The 7,751-nt window shown below is 40.9% G+C and overlaps 1 protein-coding gene across 2 annotated transcripts in view; it reads right to left on the reverse strand.

Annotated features, from left to right (window-relative positions):
- The window catches only part of PIK3CD (phosphatidylinositol-4,5-bisphosphate 3-kinase catalytic subunit delta), a 628,820-nt gene extending 621,508 nt beyond the window's left edge, over positions 1-7,312 (reverse strand). The window contains exon 1 of one of the 2 annotated variants that reach the window (XM_078642291.1): positions 7,142-7,312. The gene's annotated coding sequence lies outside the window, so the exon portion shown is untranslated. The remainder of the gene's footprint in view (positions 1-7,141) is intronic. The other variant, XM_078642292.1, reaches the window with a different exon arrangement.
- Positions 7,313-7,751: the final 439 nt, after the last annotated feature.

A 7,751-nucleotide genomic window follows, 5' to 3' on the forward strand; every position in this document is an offset into this window, starting at 1 on the left:
CTGAGCAAACATCCCAGGATCGCACTCAATTGATACAGCCTGGAGTTGTTACATTACTGGTCCAAGCTGGACCCTAGATTTGTAGCCCTACTAGACACCCTACTCCCCACCAATGTAAGCCTGAATCCAAAATGATGCCTGCTTGTTCTGACCCCTGGGTGTGCATCTATACCCACCTGATGGAGAACAGGGTTCAGATTCAGATCTACATGATTGTTCATCAATGAAGGTTTGCATCCCTTAATCTGACCATGTATCGGCATTCCTAAACATGTGATAGAATGTAGGGCTTATGGTTGCACGTGCCAGATTTACTCCAAAGTCCAGGTTCTTGCCATTGCTGCCCAATATATGGCTGGGTTTGAATTCATGTCTGTTGGATCTAAGCCAGGATTGTCCAGGAGGACCGATTTATGCCAGATTTCCAGGATATAAAATATATTTACGTGCAACTAATCGAAACTGACATAATTTACATAGCTATGAAAATGGATCAGTCTCAATTGGTGCCTGCCTAATCACATCCCTACATCCAAATGTATTTATGTCTCATCTAACCTTTAAATTCAAATGTATAGAAATCTGACTTCGACATGACCCCCAACTATGCTCTAGATTTGTCTTTAGTCAGATAGAGTTGAACTTTTTCCATGCTGATTTAAAGCCTGTGTTCTGATTACACCCACCTGATCTAACTCATATTTCTAGATTGCTGTTATTTGGCATTTATATAGGGCATGACCAGCCATTCATAAGGCTTTTGGTAGTTTGAGGATATCTAGATCGATTCAACTCTTGAGTCCAGAGCAGTAAACAGTGATCTCTAAACTGGGTTGAGATTAAAATCCATATGATGTAACCCCCAAATCTGGATCTGTAGGAGTCTGACTTAACTAATGTGTATTACTTAGTTACCAGCCAGATCTTAATCCTCTGCTCATGATTCTTACCAACTTGATACAACCTCTGGGCTATAGACTAATTTTTCCCTGGATCTAATAAACTCTTCATCTACCCAATACTTCACAGTGGCTTTAATTTTAAATGATGTGATCCATGGGTCTGGATTTGATCCAACCTAACCTAACTCTATGCCCCAGATTCAAATTAGACTGATCAAACCTGGCTATGATTCTTACCTCTGATCTAATTTTGGATCAAGATTGGTACCTGCCTAACAATTCCTGGGCATGAATTTATACCAACCTGAACTAAACATCTGCCTGGAGACGTGTCCAGCTCTATCACTTGGGTCTTGACTTACATTTAATTGACATGACCTCCGTGTCCTCATTTGTACCCACATTATTTATCCCATCTATGGTTACTTATTTCTACTTATCTGTTTTGAAAAAATATCTTACTTCAAACCCATCTGATCAGCCCCCTGTTTAATCCAAAATTTGAACCATTGATATATATAAATGCCTAATCCAACCCTGGAGTCCAGGTGGGGAGTAAACTGATATAAACTAGTGGACCAGAGAAGTAATTACCTGATCTAACCTATTCTCCACATACATAAAGTATTGTCTAAACCCTGGTTCCTGTTTCAAACACAACCCTTGCAGCACATTCTTACTCCCCAAATTAATTGCTGGGTCGAGATTTTTGCCTGCTAGGTCTTATCCCAAGGTGTGGATATATAACTGCCTGATGAAACAAATGCCGTCCAGTTTCACACCCGTCTGATCTCATCCCTCCATTCTATGCAGATATTATAAAATATGACAATTATTCATGTTTCCTCCTTCCCTGCAACCTAAGGAGGTTCATCAACTTCTATGAATTACACACATTACACATAAGGGATTCAATACAAATTATTTATTCCTATCAAAGAGCATGAATGTCAATGTATGTGGTCTACGGTGAGAAAACTCAAGCCTTTTAGTCTATACACAGGCTATTGTTACCTAGACTTTCCTTCAATGGCTATCAGAAAGAAATTGACAGCAGATAAGGACTGTAAGACAACAGGGTTTCTTCGTTTTCTGGACCACCCTAGACAAACAATTCGTGTCTGGTCTCCCTCTTTACTACTGGGTAGTCAAGACTATTGATTCGTGCCTGTTCAATATATTTCTCCATCCTAAATGCAAAGGTTGTTGCATCCATCAACTAAATTTGCCATGACAAAAATATTCCTTATGCTAACCTTCCAAACGTGTGAATTGTGGATCTTGGAGCTCTGTTCTCTTAAAAAACTGCAGATTCTTACAGCTGTGTTTATTCCATTCAAGCATTTAGGTCTAATTAAACCAATCAGGTTTATACCATGCACATAACAAATAGCCAACATATCCGTCTTTCTTTCTTAACGTCCTCATCTTCTCCTTTCCTCGCAAGCATAACAGATGTAATTATTAGATCTCATGTTCAAGGTCCCTTGGTTTAACCCAAGCTTCATGTTGGTCATTAGTGTATCTCATGTTGGTCATTGGTATATGGAATGCGTCGTCTTTTTTTATCCTCTAGGAGCTATAGGCACATGTTTTGAACACAATACCTCAGTGCCTTGTGAACTTTGCACAATACTTCAGCTGAGGCTCCAGAGGGAAGGGGTATAGTCATAATTCTTCCTCTCTTTTATTCTATTGGTTGCACCTTTCCATCTTGCTCTACTACTGACAGTGTTTCGTCACTTTGAAGTCACATGATGTTAAAAACTCAAAGAGGCTCTTTCTTTTATTGAGCTTTGATGCCTAATTTCTAAGTGGGGCTTTATATGAAGCTACGCTGAACTCAAACCAATGCCTCATCATTCACTCTCCCAACGTTTCTAAATCACACACCTACCATCCAGTGATTTATTAACAAGAGTATAGATCTATGTACTTATTGCCATACCTTACCTACAAGTTTCTATAAGATAGCATTTCGGAAAGTACTGAAACAAATGGTACGGTCAATTCAATTGACTCACGTCACATTAAGTTACAAACTCAAATTGAACTCCAAGACTAGCACTTTTTCACTGAGTTCATAACTCAGTAACAAAAAAGCAGCTTATTGTAATGCGAGATAATGGGTGGGGGCATATCTGATGATCTAATACATAACTGAAATATAAAGGCACATGTAACCCTGCTGACATGTATCACTGTGGTTGCCTATTGGTTAAAAGAAACTAATAACATGTAATTTATTAAAAACAAGTAGGAACGGTTACTATAACCTTAATGTTCTTTCTGTGAGGATTTTTAGCTGATAAAATGTTCAAACGTACGAAATGTTAGACAATGCAGGTTCTTTTTATAATAGGAGGATGAGGATGAAGTAGGTGTGTGCAGGCTGAGGCATCCCCAAAGTGGTGAACTGTAGAAATGTAAAGAATGGGCTCGATATCTAAAATACAGCATTAAGAGCTATGTTGAAGCTTTGGTTTAACAAGATGACCGTCTTCTCTGCAAATTTGGGGCATGGAGTGGAGATGTAAAATGGTTAGTGTTGGGATAATAGATCACTGGAAGGCTCCCACATTAAGATGGTTCAGATTACATTCAAAAGATGTTACTATAGTGTGTCTTAATTTGAAAATATGGTGTTACCACTTAAAAAATGCAAGTTAACGAGTGAAACGGATTGGAGGACGAGGGGCATGTTTAGGTTACAGTTTTTGTTTTAAAACTAGATAGTTAGCTGAATACTTTTTGCTGGATTTGAAAGTTAATCTCATGTTCAATGCTTCAATACAGGAGCTATCCTATCCGTAGGTGAACGTGACTCGATGAGTTTGTAATTTTATGGTTCATAGTTCAATTAAAACACAGAACCAAAAGAATGTAACAGAAAAAATATCCCTTTTTTCACAATAAACTCTTTACCAACACCATGACATACAAAGAATTGGTAATCCAGTTTAGTAAAAGGTCTATCATGACCAGGCAGATTAAATTATTAACAAGCATCTTGTATTTCACCTCACCCAATGGAAGAAATCAATGTTATTTATTTTTAAAAAACGTCTCAGATTTGCAAACGTAAGCTGTTACAATCATGCTGATGAAGACCATGGCAAGTCTTTATCAGTCATTCCAACAATATAATGTCTCCATCATGTTTTAAGTAACGATGTGGGAGTGTGCATTTCTGTTTTATACTATGTTTCAGGAAGCAGACAAAACTTCTATTATTATTTGGTTATCTCATTATTTGTTGTAGAGGCTGTTGTTGTAAGGCTTGTCATGGGTTGCCAACACCATTGTGCTCTTTCCAGAGCACTTTCAAGACTTAATGGAGGTTATGACATAATGTAAAATTTTCATTTTATGACATTGATGTGGGCAAATATACAAAAACCTTACCTTTTGGTATACGTTATAGGTTGCTTGGGTGTGTGCTGTGCTAGCTACCATGTAAGTAGGAGGTTGATAATCATTGAATCTGAATAGATAAAGCAAAGGTGGCCGCCAGAAATATCTCCCCCCACTTAAGTCAGGCTGACTAGCCATTTGGTGCCCGCCTGATCCCTTTTGGTTTGGAGGGCTTGCATCAGTATCTCTTGAGTCCCCCACAACCTTTTCTAATTCCAAAGAACTGTGAAGATGGATTTTAGTGGTGCTGTTTCTACCTCTGTAAGGCCCTTAAATATTTTCAGAGGTATCACAATTGTCGCTGGCGAGTTCCCTCCCTTTCAATGTGCCACATCAAGGAGGATTCTCTCTTTTGTGAAGCATGCACCTTGTTTTTCTTCTTCATCTGATCTTCATCAGTGCTTCCAGTCCTCAGCACTGTCAGCTTTTACTGTCCTTCTACCTATAGCCACCTTCTCTAACATGACAATTCTACCACTTCAGTTAACCGATTCAGCGACGTGGCTATGGCATATTCAAACCAACGTGTCCTTTTCCTTCTGTATCTGTATCTTTTCTCTGACTTTCATGTTTCATGCCGCTTTGCCAAATACACTTCACATACAGCCTCTGCCTTACTTCTTTTAACCTCTGAAATCGTGACCAGTTTGGACTTGTCCTTTTGGTCACGTCTCTTGTCTATCATTAGACCTTTTTTCTAAATCTTCTGGTTGTATTTACTTGTGTGGTATTTTAATTTGAAGTTCAATGAGCGACCCTTCTGTCCTCCTCCAGAACGCCTGACAAAAGAACAGCATGCCCCTTTCTAGTATGGCTTCCACTATAATAATCTTTGTAATAGGGGTTCCAGGATGTTGAGTTATGGCGTGTGCTAAATGTATTGGGGTCCCATGCCGACACAGATTACATGGTGGGTGAGGAAGATTCCTGTGATAATTTATTAGTGTCCTTGCTGTCAGATAAAAGGGGGACATGGATGACTAGTGTGCTGTAAAAATAAACGGACCCTTGGCTGTCGGATTACTGGATGGGGCTTATATTACAATAGAACACTGGGGGGCCTAATGTGGTGAATATGGTGAGAGTAGTATCTTTCCTGTATACTATAAGGGAGTCTGTTATGTTATTAAAGACTTGCTGTCCAATTACTCATTTTCTGTTCCGTCTGGCAAAGTATATGGCAGTCAGGAGTTTCTTTATTAGAATACACATTGGATGGGCTAGTCTCGTGTTGGTTAGTGGGTAACTGTTAGATTAGTGAGGAACTCTTTGTCATGGAAAGACAGTGTGCACAAATATTACATATTATGCAGGAAGTGCACTTGCACTGTTACATTATCAGAGGAATCCTGCTATCACAGATCAGTAGGAATAGATATAGGCCAGGGGGAGCAACTGGCATTTAGATCATGGGGAGGAGATGGGACGTAACAAACAGCAGCCAACTTGAGAACTGAGGAATAAAGACGGGCTCTGGCTCGGTTCGAAGTCTACTTGGAACCTTGAGCCCAAAACGAGCTGTGGTTTCTGCCTGCAACCCTTGTTCACAATGTTAAAAATAAAGCATTAACTTTTTGGGTTAAAAACCAGAGAGACAAATTGATACCCATTTAGTGGGTGATTTGTGTAAAGTGAAACCAGAAAACCAAACGCTGTAATCTTAGGAAAATATTCTATTTTGTCAATCTCCCTTTTTCTTCACTACCTCTCAATGAACCTATAACGTGACTAATTTAATGTCAAAGTTGTCGCTTGTTAAAGTTTTTTTTTTTTACTTTGAATAGACTTTATTGTATTCTACATGATGTTTGGTGCATGATTTACATGACAAACATTTTACGGACTCAGATTGTGCAAAGGCTCTAAGAGACAAGCCAGACACTAGGCTTGGCTCTCCCTCCCTGTTGATTTGTTGGGTCGACCACCTCAACTGGTGAACCAGTTTCGAGTCCCAGCCTTGGCTCAACATCCTGTGATTCTGGGCAAAATCTCCCAGTGTCTTAAAATACTTAACAGGTTTCTCCAACAAGTTGGGCTTGAGCTACTGATAGGTCTCAAACGACCTGTAAAGTAGCTCTCCGGTGTGCACCACAGCCTAATAATTTTTTTTCCGTTTATTTAATAGATGTGTAAAAACATTTAAAATGTTGAAGTAGCTCTTACTGCAGAAAAGATTGGACACCCCAGATGTATAACCTTGTGTGATTTAATCTGATGCTTATGGAAAGCACTAAAGGAAGCTCGCGCAATATAAAACACGGCAAAATAAGAATCACGGGGCCGCTATTGATATAGCCAGGGTTGCCATTCGGATGGTGGTAGTCCCCAGGCATTGTTTACCCCAGGGAGAACTACATTTTTGTGCACAGCTGCCAGATTATTGTGGGACTTCCCTCCTGTGATAGTTGAGGTGTCGACTGCAGAATTACTGATGTCCTTGGCTGTTAGGTCATGGGGTGAGAGGGTCTCCTTCCCTTTACGTGTCACCGCCCGAGTGACCTAAAAAGTCTCTGGTGTCACACTTGAAACTTTCCTAGATCATTAAAACGATTACCGTTGATTTGCGGGAAATACACTCCTAACATTCAGACACAGTTGGATGATTCAGCTGTGGAATGTGCTACATCATCATTTTGTTAGAATATGTGGGAAGAAGACTGTCATCGATTAAGGGTGCGTCTAAAAGGACAACAGCTGCCGGAGAGAGGCTGGCGTTAACCAGGGAGTTTCTTCTCACTGGTTTCCGATAAGGGGCTAATAATGGATGGTAGTGGTATCCGCCTCTCACGCAAGGTCGCCAGTCAGACCCCTCGTGCGCCACTCACCTCCAAGCCCCTCCTGCCGCTCAAGCCGCTGTACAGCCACAGCAAGCCGGCCCCTCCCGGCCGCATATGGTGGGCGCGGCTCGCGCCAGCCAGCTCCTCCTGCTGTCAAAGTGCGACTGGCAACCTAGCTCGGGCCCTGACCGGCTCCATTCAGAAGGGTCCCAGTGCCACACCCCGCAACCAATCAGCTCCCTCGCCGGTTCCTTAGGGGGAGGAGTCACAGCCAGACAACATCAACCGTGCACGGAACCAGGAAAAACAAACGGCCTGAGGACGATGAAATAGAAGAAAGACAAATAATTCAACTTCCGGTAAAGTATAATAGGGCTGCCGCCTTAGAAAGGAGGTGTTCTCCCAATGCGCAAAAAGGCATCAGGAGCATAACGAAATATAACTTAGTGCGGGGTAAAAGTCAACAACTGTGTATATCTCATCTTGATTTCACCGTAACTGGTACGTAATTTTATGATATGAGTATGTTATGTCGCTATGGTGGCCAGAGTTTGACAAGGAAAAATCAGGACAGGGCAGACATAGAAATCATTAGAGGCTGACAATGATACAGAAAGAGATTATCATGCCCGGTGAAAGACCGGGTGGCCCTCCTCAT

This window comes from Lissotriton helveticus, chromosome 5_1 (genome assembly GCF_964261635.1).
Source record: "Lissotriton helveticus chromosome 5_1, aLisHel1.1, whole genome shotgun sequence".
In the NCBI taxonomy this organism is placed as follows: domain Eukaryota; kingdom Metazoa; phylum Chordata; class Amphibia; order Caudata; family Salamandridae; genus Lissotriton; species Lissotriton helveticus.